The sequence below is a fragment of the Macrobrachium nipponense genome, chromosome 8, assembly GCF_015104395.2.
Source record: "Macrobrachium nipponense isolate FS-2020 chromosome 8, ASM1510439v2, whole genome shotgun sequence".
Classification (NCBI taxonomy): domain Eukaryota; kingdom Metazoa; phylum Arthropoda; class Malacostraca; order Decapoda; family Palaemonidae; genus Macrobrachium; species Macrobrachium nipponense.
Genome location: NC_087203.1, coordinates 93,885,884 through 93,894,623, shown reverse-complemented (window position 1 = coordinate 93,894,623; position 8,740 = coordinate 93,885,884). Strand labels below are relative to the sequence as shown.

The 8,740-nt window shown below is 40.0% G+C and overlaps 1 long non-coding RNA gene across 2 annotated transcripts; it reads right to left on the bottom strand.

The window, feature by feature from the left end:
• Positions 1 to 1,045: 1,045 nt before the first annotated feature.
• LOC135222917 (uncharacterized) lies at positions 1,046 to 4,955 on the bottom strand. Of its 2 annotated transcripts, XR_010316387.1 has the most exons (4): positions 4,588 to 4,955; positions 2,306 to 2,510; positions 1,901 to 1,994; positions 1,046 to 1,178 (listed from the first exon to the last, which is right to left on the bottom strand). It is a non-coding gene; the product is annotated as an uncharacterized LOC135222917 (long non-coding RNA). The 2 variants fall into 2 exon arrangements; XR_010316386.1 differs by lacking the exon at positions 1,046 to 1,178 and having other exon boundaries at positions 1,654 to 1,994; positions 4,588 to 4,945.
• Positions 4,956 to 8,740: the final 3,785 nt, after the last annotated feature.

Sequence of the window (8,740 nt, the reverse complement as noted above, 5' to 3'; positions counted from 1 at the left end):
CACGCCCATTTAGGTATGCTGTTGCCCTTAAATTTTCCTGCTTGGAATAACGTCTACTACCTTCATTGCTGCACGTTCCCCAGCAAGGCTTGCGCTGCTGAAAGTGTTTGTTCCGAAGGCTTTACCTGTTGCTGCCGGGAAACTGCCTTGTTTATGGATTTCTTGTTTTTTTTCCTTCTTGCAGTAATGTTGCTGCTGGAGACTGCCTTATTTATGGATTTATTGGTTTTTTCCTTCTTGCAGTAATGTTGCTGCTGGAGACTGCCTTATTTATGGATTTATTGGTTTTTTCCTTCTTGCAGTTATGTTGCTCGTGCCGCCTGATTTCTTGGTTATGATGCTGCTTTGTGGAAACACAGTTGTTGCTTTCTTTCTTGCCAGCCTTCTTATTATTGCTGCTGAAAGTGCCATGTTTTCTGCCAGTCCTTTTGCTGCAGGGTAGAGTGCAATTTCTTAAAGATATTTTGCTACTGGAGTGCTGGATATCTTTTAAATTATTGTGCAGTGTTGCTTGACTGTATATTTTTTCTGAGAGCCCTTTTGAAGGCCCTTGAGCTGGCCTGATTTGAGGTTAGTACAGTTGTTGAATACTTTTTTGAGGAATATAGCTTTTTTCTTCTTGCAGTGATGTTGCTCATGCTGCCTGATTTCTTGGTTATGATGCTGCTTTGTGGAAACAGTTGTTGCTTTCTTTCTTGCAAGCCCTGTTATTATTGCTGTTAAAAGTGCCATGTTTTCTGCCAGTCCTTTTGCTGCAGGGTAGAGTACCATTTCTTGAAGATCTTTTGCTGCTGGAGTGCTGGTTATCTACATTCCCTTTAGCTGCTGCTGCTGCTGCTGTGCAGCGTTGCTTGATGGTATATTCTCGATGGTATATTTCTTCAGAGAGCCCTTTTGCCATCTCTTTTGAAGGCCCTTAAGCTGGCCTGATTTGCGGTTAGTTCAGTTTTTATGAAGCTGGCCTGATTTGCGGTTAGTTCAGTTTTTATGAAGCTGGCCTGATTTGCGGTTAGTTCAATTTTTTATGAATACTTTTTTCTTCTTGCAGTGATGTTGCTCAGGCCGCTTGATCATCTTGGATATGGAGTAGTTGCTGCTGTTTTGTTGCTACTGCACCTGGCGCCACATTTTCCTGGCACCACTAATTTGATTTTTCGATCCTGAACTTTCACTACCATCTGGAAAAGTAAACTTATTTAAATCCAATTTTCATATTCCAAGTAAATAAAAATGTACTGAAGCTAATAAAAAAATTTTCCATTCTCCTCTGTGCTTTATAGAATTATATATACCATATATATTCATGGTCAATAATAACATTTTGAAATTGCTGAATTTACAAAATGAAGTTTTGTTACTTTAATGGGAAAACACTCGGGCTCAGTTACAACTTCTATACTATACCTTTCTTTCACACTATATGCAAAAACAAAATAAAAAAAAAAGATACATCACTAATCTGATATTTGATTTTAATTCGAAGTACGCTTATATGATATGAGGGATATTTTTCATTATTTGTTTCATTATAAGTTCTCACTCATTTCCCTGCATAAACTAAAGGATCATAAAATTTCTGCAAAACAAGGCATCCCCTGACCCCCACACCCTAAGGAAGGTCTAATTTTCTTAAATTAGACCTTCCTTATTTTCCTGGAGTTAAAATATTCGTATCTTTAAAACATTTAACGTCTAAGGAGTACACTATCGCTAAAGAACACTGACCCGTCTGAAAAATCCTTAATGATTTGTTTGTCCTGGTCTTGCCACAGACAGTACAGAAAAAAGGATATGGCAGACAGTAATGTATAGAAAAAGAACACCTTAAGGAAGAAACGGAACACCTTAAGGAAGAAACATTAGTTTAGTTTAATCTCTCATGTTTAGCTTAATCTCTCACCTCAAATTAATTTCAAAATCGTATTGAACACCAACACCATTTTCAGCCGTAAACAACTTCCTTTAGTAGTCTTAAGTGTAGCGACAGACAGTACCTGTAAAAATTTCAATATTACTTCGTAGCCAAACTTGGTCGCTGAGAAAATCACCAACTCCATCAAAAATGAACACTGCTTGTTAACCAAGCTTAATTTCTTGATTTAAATGTTTTGACTATTTTACTGTGAATATGATTCATCTCTTAACATCCCCTACAAAGAAAAAAAAACTATAAAAATGACTGGTCCGAACTAGCTAAAAAAAATGACTGGTCCAAATTAAGAAAAAAGTAAGTAAAAAGTCTTAGAAAAAAAAAATATCGAAACTCAAGATCTATCGCAGTATAGATCTTAATTATGTAACTTACTTTAGAAGTTTGTTGATAGTCCTTGCTCTGATATTGAAGGGCACCATTGCCGCAGTTATTTCAAACATACACATCTTCAAATCAACTATAGAGGCGGCCTATTTGTGTAACAAGAAACCTTGCAGCTTAATTAGAATTGTAGAAACCTCCTTTCCGGTAAATTGGTTGCCATTTTGAAGGGAAGAAACAGAACCGACTCAAGAACCTGTAATAAATAGTAGACAAGGAAGTGTCAGGTAGGTTGCAAATGCAGAGTAATTTGAGCTTAATTGATATTACTTTCAACTCTCTACTAAAGTTAAAAGATAAATAAAGTTCAACTTTACTTTTCACCAGGAGATTTTTTCAAACAAATTCCCTTACAGTTTCCTGGATAAAATGTTACACATCCTTGTATTGGCATCCTCTTATACTACCTCAAGATGTACTAATATACGTAATAAACCACCTCTGTCAAAGAATCTTAAATCAAGTCATAACTTCCGTAAGGAAATAAAACAGCAGGGAGAAAAGGCTACAGAAATAGAAAGGAAGAAAATGCAAATCTCTGAATAGAGGGTTGAGTTAACAAACACTATAAAGATCGAGCGACTATAGCTAATTGTGTCGGGTAGCCGGAAAGAATAAGCAGCCAGCTAAAAGAGTAAGTTAACTGCTCGTAAATGGATAATGGAAAATCAATATTATGATGAGCAAAAACTCTATCGTTCAAATTAACGGGATATAAAATATTCTCTTAACTAGTTTGTAAGGTGTTTTTACGAACCATGGAATCGGTGGTTATTAAAGCAACGGGACCAACGGCTTTACGTGACTTCCGAACCACGTCGAGAGTGAACTTTCATCACCCAGACCTCTAACTAGTTTCAAGCGCTACTAACATGAAGCAACCCACAAAATATTTGGCAGTGTCGTATGGTGTCCTGAAACGGTTTCCTACGGCAGGGACCAGCTGCATTATGTTAAAACAATTTTTCATATGTACTTATATGCACTAAAATTTAAGTGTCCGAAACACTAAATTAAAAACAAATTAACAGAATCCTAGAGAGGAACACTTAAGTAGCCCTTTCATCTAAAGGTCATAGAAATTAAAGCAACGGCAACTTTAATATATGAATTTCTAAAGAGGCAAATCCTTCCTGAAAATCAGCACACACAACCACCGAGTTCCGTGATGGCGACCCTTTGAAACAGTTAAATTATGGCAATTGTACAAAATTAATATTACAACGCAGTGCACCATATGTTTTAAGATTGACATTATTTTCATGGCATTTTCAATGCCTATATTTTAAGACTGACATTATTTTCAATGTACACACCAAAACGAACGTGGCTTTACGGAGCCAACGTACAGTACATTTTTTTATGGAACTGTTCTATCAGGTTAAGGTACAAGAAAAATTAGCATAACGAAGGACGCAAAAGAGCTGGATAAACGGACGGGACAAGATAGAAGCTACTGAGAATATAAAAGAATGCACATCAAGAGTATTGAAAAATATAACCACCTTAATTTATATACATATAGACATGTATAAATACATAATTATATACTACATACCTATATATACTGCAGATATAGACAGAGAAAGTGAGAAACTGAACATATCGAGTTAAAAAAAAAAAATCTCTATACCATACGTGACCACAATGACTGTTAATAATAGAGCCAAAATAGTGATGAATAAATCAAGGCCAATAAGATTAGACCCATTCTTGGCTGCACTGGGTGCTTATTGAAAAAAAAAAAAAAAAAAAAAGTCTGAAACTACTTAAGAAAACTACTCAAAGAAATATACCACACATACAGCATACGGGAAGGTGTACATGAGGGAACATGGAAGACCATAGGCCGATTTATAGGTATTTGGCATACATGCCAAGCACTGGGGCAGTGAAAAAGGTTTGAAAGGTGTAACTGGAGGAAAAACTCGCAGTTGCACTATGAATCAATTGTTAAGAGAGGGTGGACAGTAAGATGGATGAAAGAATATGAATAGAGGTACAGTAAAAGGAATGACAGGGGGGATGCAGCTAGGGGCCGAGGGTACGCTACAAAAAGCACTACCTCCCTACCGAGGGAAGACCAGAGCAATGGAACCTATATGCAATAAAGAAATTGAGTGTGACACGGCATACATCCCATTATGTTCCTTAAATAATCAAGGTAAGAAGAAAATACAAGAAAAACAAACTGGCGACTGGGAGAATCCCTCCAAAAAATAAAACCTGAAAAGTGAGAGAAAACATGAGAAGAAAGGAAAGGAAAGTCTTACCTCCAGTTACGACGGGTATAGTCATAGGGTCTCTCCTCCTTTCCATTATACAATTTAGATCCCATTTTCATTCCTGCATCTCGAGGATTATTTTATTTCGGGATACTTCTTTGCCACGTTCAGGGTTAAATTAATTCTCCACGAAAGGCCGATGAATTTCTTCCGTATCCTGCGTGGGAAGCTCATCGTGAAACTCTCGTATACCTTAGTTGCATCTCATCTCCCAAGAATCCACCTTGACTAGTCAGAAACAAAAGCAGGATCAAGGGATAGGTAATTTTTCATTAATAGGTTAATTTCTTAAATATCAGGTAATCGCCAGTCAAAGTCTGAAAGCTAAAAAGTAACTCCTGCAATGTAATGAGGGATACGTGCATTATTGCTTTATTTTGCAGTTTTGTATTACCTAACCTATCAAGAGTGCGTAGTCCACCAAAAATAATTCCTTGCTGCACCACCAGACCACGAATAACTGTAAACTATGGAAAATGTTGGACTTAACGTCTTTGAGATTTGCTGAAGAAAGCAACCAATCATGGTATAATTTACAGTTATTCGTTTGGTGACTTTGCCTTTTGGGACTGCAGAAGCAAGAACATTACGCTTGGATTGACCTGCTATGCATTTCACTGGCCTTGTTGTGTGTGTGTGTGTGTTTTATTTTTTTTAATAATAGCCGGATCAGTATGAGATTTTGACAAGAGCATTATTCACACACTGCCGTAACTTTCGTTAACATAGTACTAAAAGTAAACAGTTAAGGCAGTTTGTTCTTGAGAATGAGGGGAAATTCCAACTAGATGATACGAAGCCGAGCGAGTGACTTTGACGTCACGAAAACGTCACTATTATTAAGCCCCACCCACCCATCTCAATTTTTTTTCTTTTTCTCCTCTTCTTGAATTTCCACCCAATATCCAGACTCTTTAACATAGGTTGAATGGTTAGGGGGAGGACAGTGATACCCTTGGTACCGCACTTCAGGTGCTGTCGAAGCTAATTTTAATCTGGCCACTCTTCTTTTATTGGCTACTTATTTTGATGTCAGTGACTGAAGTGGTTGCTGCGCCACTGTAACTTTCAGTCACTGATTAACTGAATCATTCATTTCTCATTGTTATATAAGGTGAGAAGTCTCACTGCAACTGCATTCCTACAGCCCCGTAACAATTACGTAGCATACTCTCCATAATTGCTCAGGTCAAATACACCAGCGGGCCGGGTCTAGGCTATAAAAGCTGACATCGTCCCATGTCGCCAAACTCCGAAAACCCATGGAAACAAACTTTTGTCCATACCACCAATTGCCTTACTATACTTTCAGGTTATCTCTGTTAAATCTCTAAAGAAAAAATACAATACAACACACAAATCAATGTTTGGGTAAAACTTTACAAAGCTTGCGCGGCCTATGAAGCGCCAAAAAAACCCCGAAAAACGTATGTTTTGGCCTAATTTCGATAACATGCAGTTAAAGATTAGTATATATATATAACTATAGAAACGGTAATGGGGGACCCTGTTGGGAACCGGGGTTTTTGGGTGGGGGAACACAGACAGAATAAAGGGCAAATGGATAGTGTTTCCAGGCGTAATTTTCGTAAAACGGTAAGGGGGGACCTATTGGGAAACCGGGGTTTTTGGGTGGGGGGAAACAGAGACGACAAAAATTAACACTGGGAAATCCACGAAAACGGCTGTGAGGCTGACCCCTTACTCTACATACAAACCCAATTAACACTGGGAAACCCACGAAAACGGCGGTGAGGCTGACCTCTTACTCTACATACAAACTGACACCGCTAGCCTAAGATGTTTCTTGCCTACCTAAGAAACATCCCGCATTCGGACATGGCTGGCCTAGGCTACGTGTTAGGTATATGTACCGAAACCACGAAAACGGCTGTGAGGCTGACCCCTTACTCTACATACAAACCCAATTAACACTGGGAAACCCAAGAAAACGGCGGTGAGGCTGACCCCTTACTCTACATACAAACTGACACCGCTAGCCTAAGATGTTTCTTGCCTACCTAAGAAACATCCCGCATTCGGACATGGCTGGCCTAGGCTACGTGTTAGGTATGAAGCGCCAAAAAACACACGAAAAACGTATGTTTTGGCCTAATTTTCGATAACATGCAGTTAAAGATTAGTAGTTCGAACACATGGGCTGATAGCCTACGCGGAGGTTCGGAGGTGCGGACATGATGTGCGGCCCTGTCTACGACTTACCAATAAGACCACTACATTTGTAAAGTTTTACCGTTCGAACACATGGGCTGTTAGCCTACAACATTCTAGTAGTATACCTTTTTATCGATAATTTTTAACATCCATTGTTACTTGTAAAAACTTAGTAATTCCTAGAATGCCGTGATTACTGTTTTGGCCGAGTTCACAGTTCGAACACGTGGGCTGTTAGGGTAAGTGAATGTTCGGAAATGGTCACCGGCCCTGTCTTCCGCTTGCCAATAAGAACACTTATCTGCTATTTACTACCTAAACGCTTTGACCCTTAACCAGGAAACATTTACCTTAACTTACAGACATCAATTAACTTACCTTATTATTGGGAGTCGTCAAATTCGTGCTCGGCGGGGGGGGGGGAAACGGGAGGTGGGTACAGGTTCGCGACTGCACGCATGAACACGTGAAACCGGGCTTCGTACTTTGGATATTTTCGGCGGAAGAGATGGTTTGCCAGGTACTTATCGAACGAGTCCTCCCTTCTGCCGTATTTAGGTACGTCAGCCCTCGCGTCCCTCCAGCAACGTTCGATGTTCTGGGTTGATGCCCCAGTTTCGGGATCCACAAAATTTTTGGAGTGGTTCACGGTTTCATGCGTGTAGCCCTCCAGTTGCAACTGGGAGTATGCTGCCCAACAGTCGCTGATGATCTTGGTTCCCGGTAATATCCACTTCCGTATTTGGGCAACTAACGTTTCCCGTGAACGGTCGGGTACCGGGACCATAAACGTTTTTTTGGAATCACGTTCGAACCCGCCGAACACCCACACTCCTTCAATGTACCTCCCTCTATTGTATTTTCGTTTCCCGAACTTGGCTTCGTCGATTTCGACGATTTTGCCGGGCCCACCTATTGGAGTACTACTATGTTCAATATGATGTAATACAACTTCCCGACAAAAGTTGTACTAGCGGCACGTGCAACTTCTATCTGAGTACACCGGCTAAAGTTAAAAAAAAAACTAAGAAGAAGAACTTGCTCTATAGAAATATGAACACTTTCGAACCACGTTCCAGTGAAGCCAGACACGTTTAGACGGCAACGTGCTCGACGATCATCCGAATTTTTTATGACTTTATCACACCGGAATCGATTGTTTTTTGTCAATTTTACAACGTTAAGGCAACTCGGGCACCTATACGTTAATTTCAACACCTTATGCCTTGCAAAAAAGTCGAGGGTTGACTGCCGATCCCTAGAAATAACGGAGATATCAACAATGGTTAAATCACAACCGTTGCACAGATCCATTACGTTCGCGGGCTGAAATCAAATGAACGAATTCAGGGGAATGTAGGCAAACCTAGCCGAATCGGGCTTAATCCTAGGCCTACGATTGGTTGGCCTGAATCAAATTTAAATTAGAGCATATGATAGGCCAATTAGAACGAACCTGCGCATGCGCAGTAACGAGAAACTGGTCGGAGCATGCGCAAATGCCTTTGACCCAACCTCCGAAATGCCCCCGACCGTAACGTCGCAAGCGGCGATCGGAAGAACTATTGGAGAGCGACCTTTCGTGCCCCCATTAAGAAGTACTGGGGACTTTAGAAAAAATCCTGTTTGGTAACGAAATTGTGAGATAATTAAATTGTCCTATTTTGGTCGGGTAAGTGTATCATCAGGTATAATTTAGAATGAAGAAGAAGTTATCTTCTATGGTGTTCTGCCAGTTACGCACTCGTTACCGAGATACAAGGCCGCGAAAGCTTTCTCAAGAATTACCAATGTTTGAAGTATAAATCAAGGCTCAAGTGGCCGCATTTTCCCTGAGAGAGAGAGAGAGAGGAGAAGAGAGAGAGAAGAGAGAGAGCAGAGAGAGAGAGAAAGACGAGAGAGAGAGAGGAGGAGGAGAGAGAGAGAGAGGAGCAGAGGAGAGAGAGAAGAGAGAGCGGAGCCTACA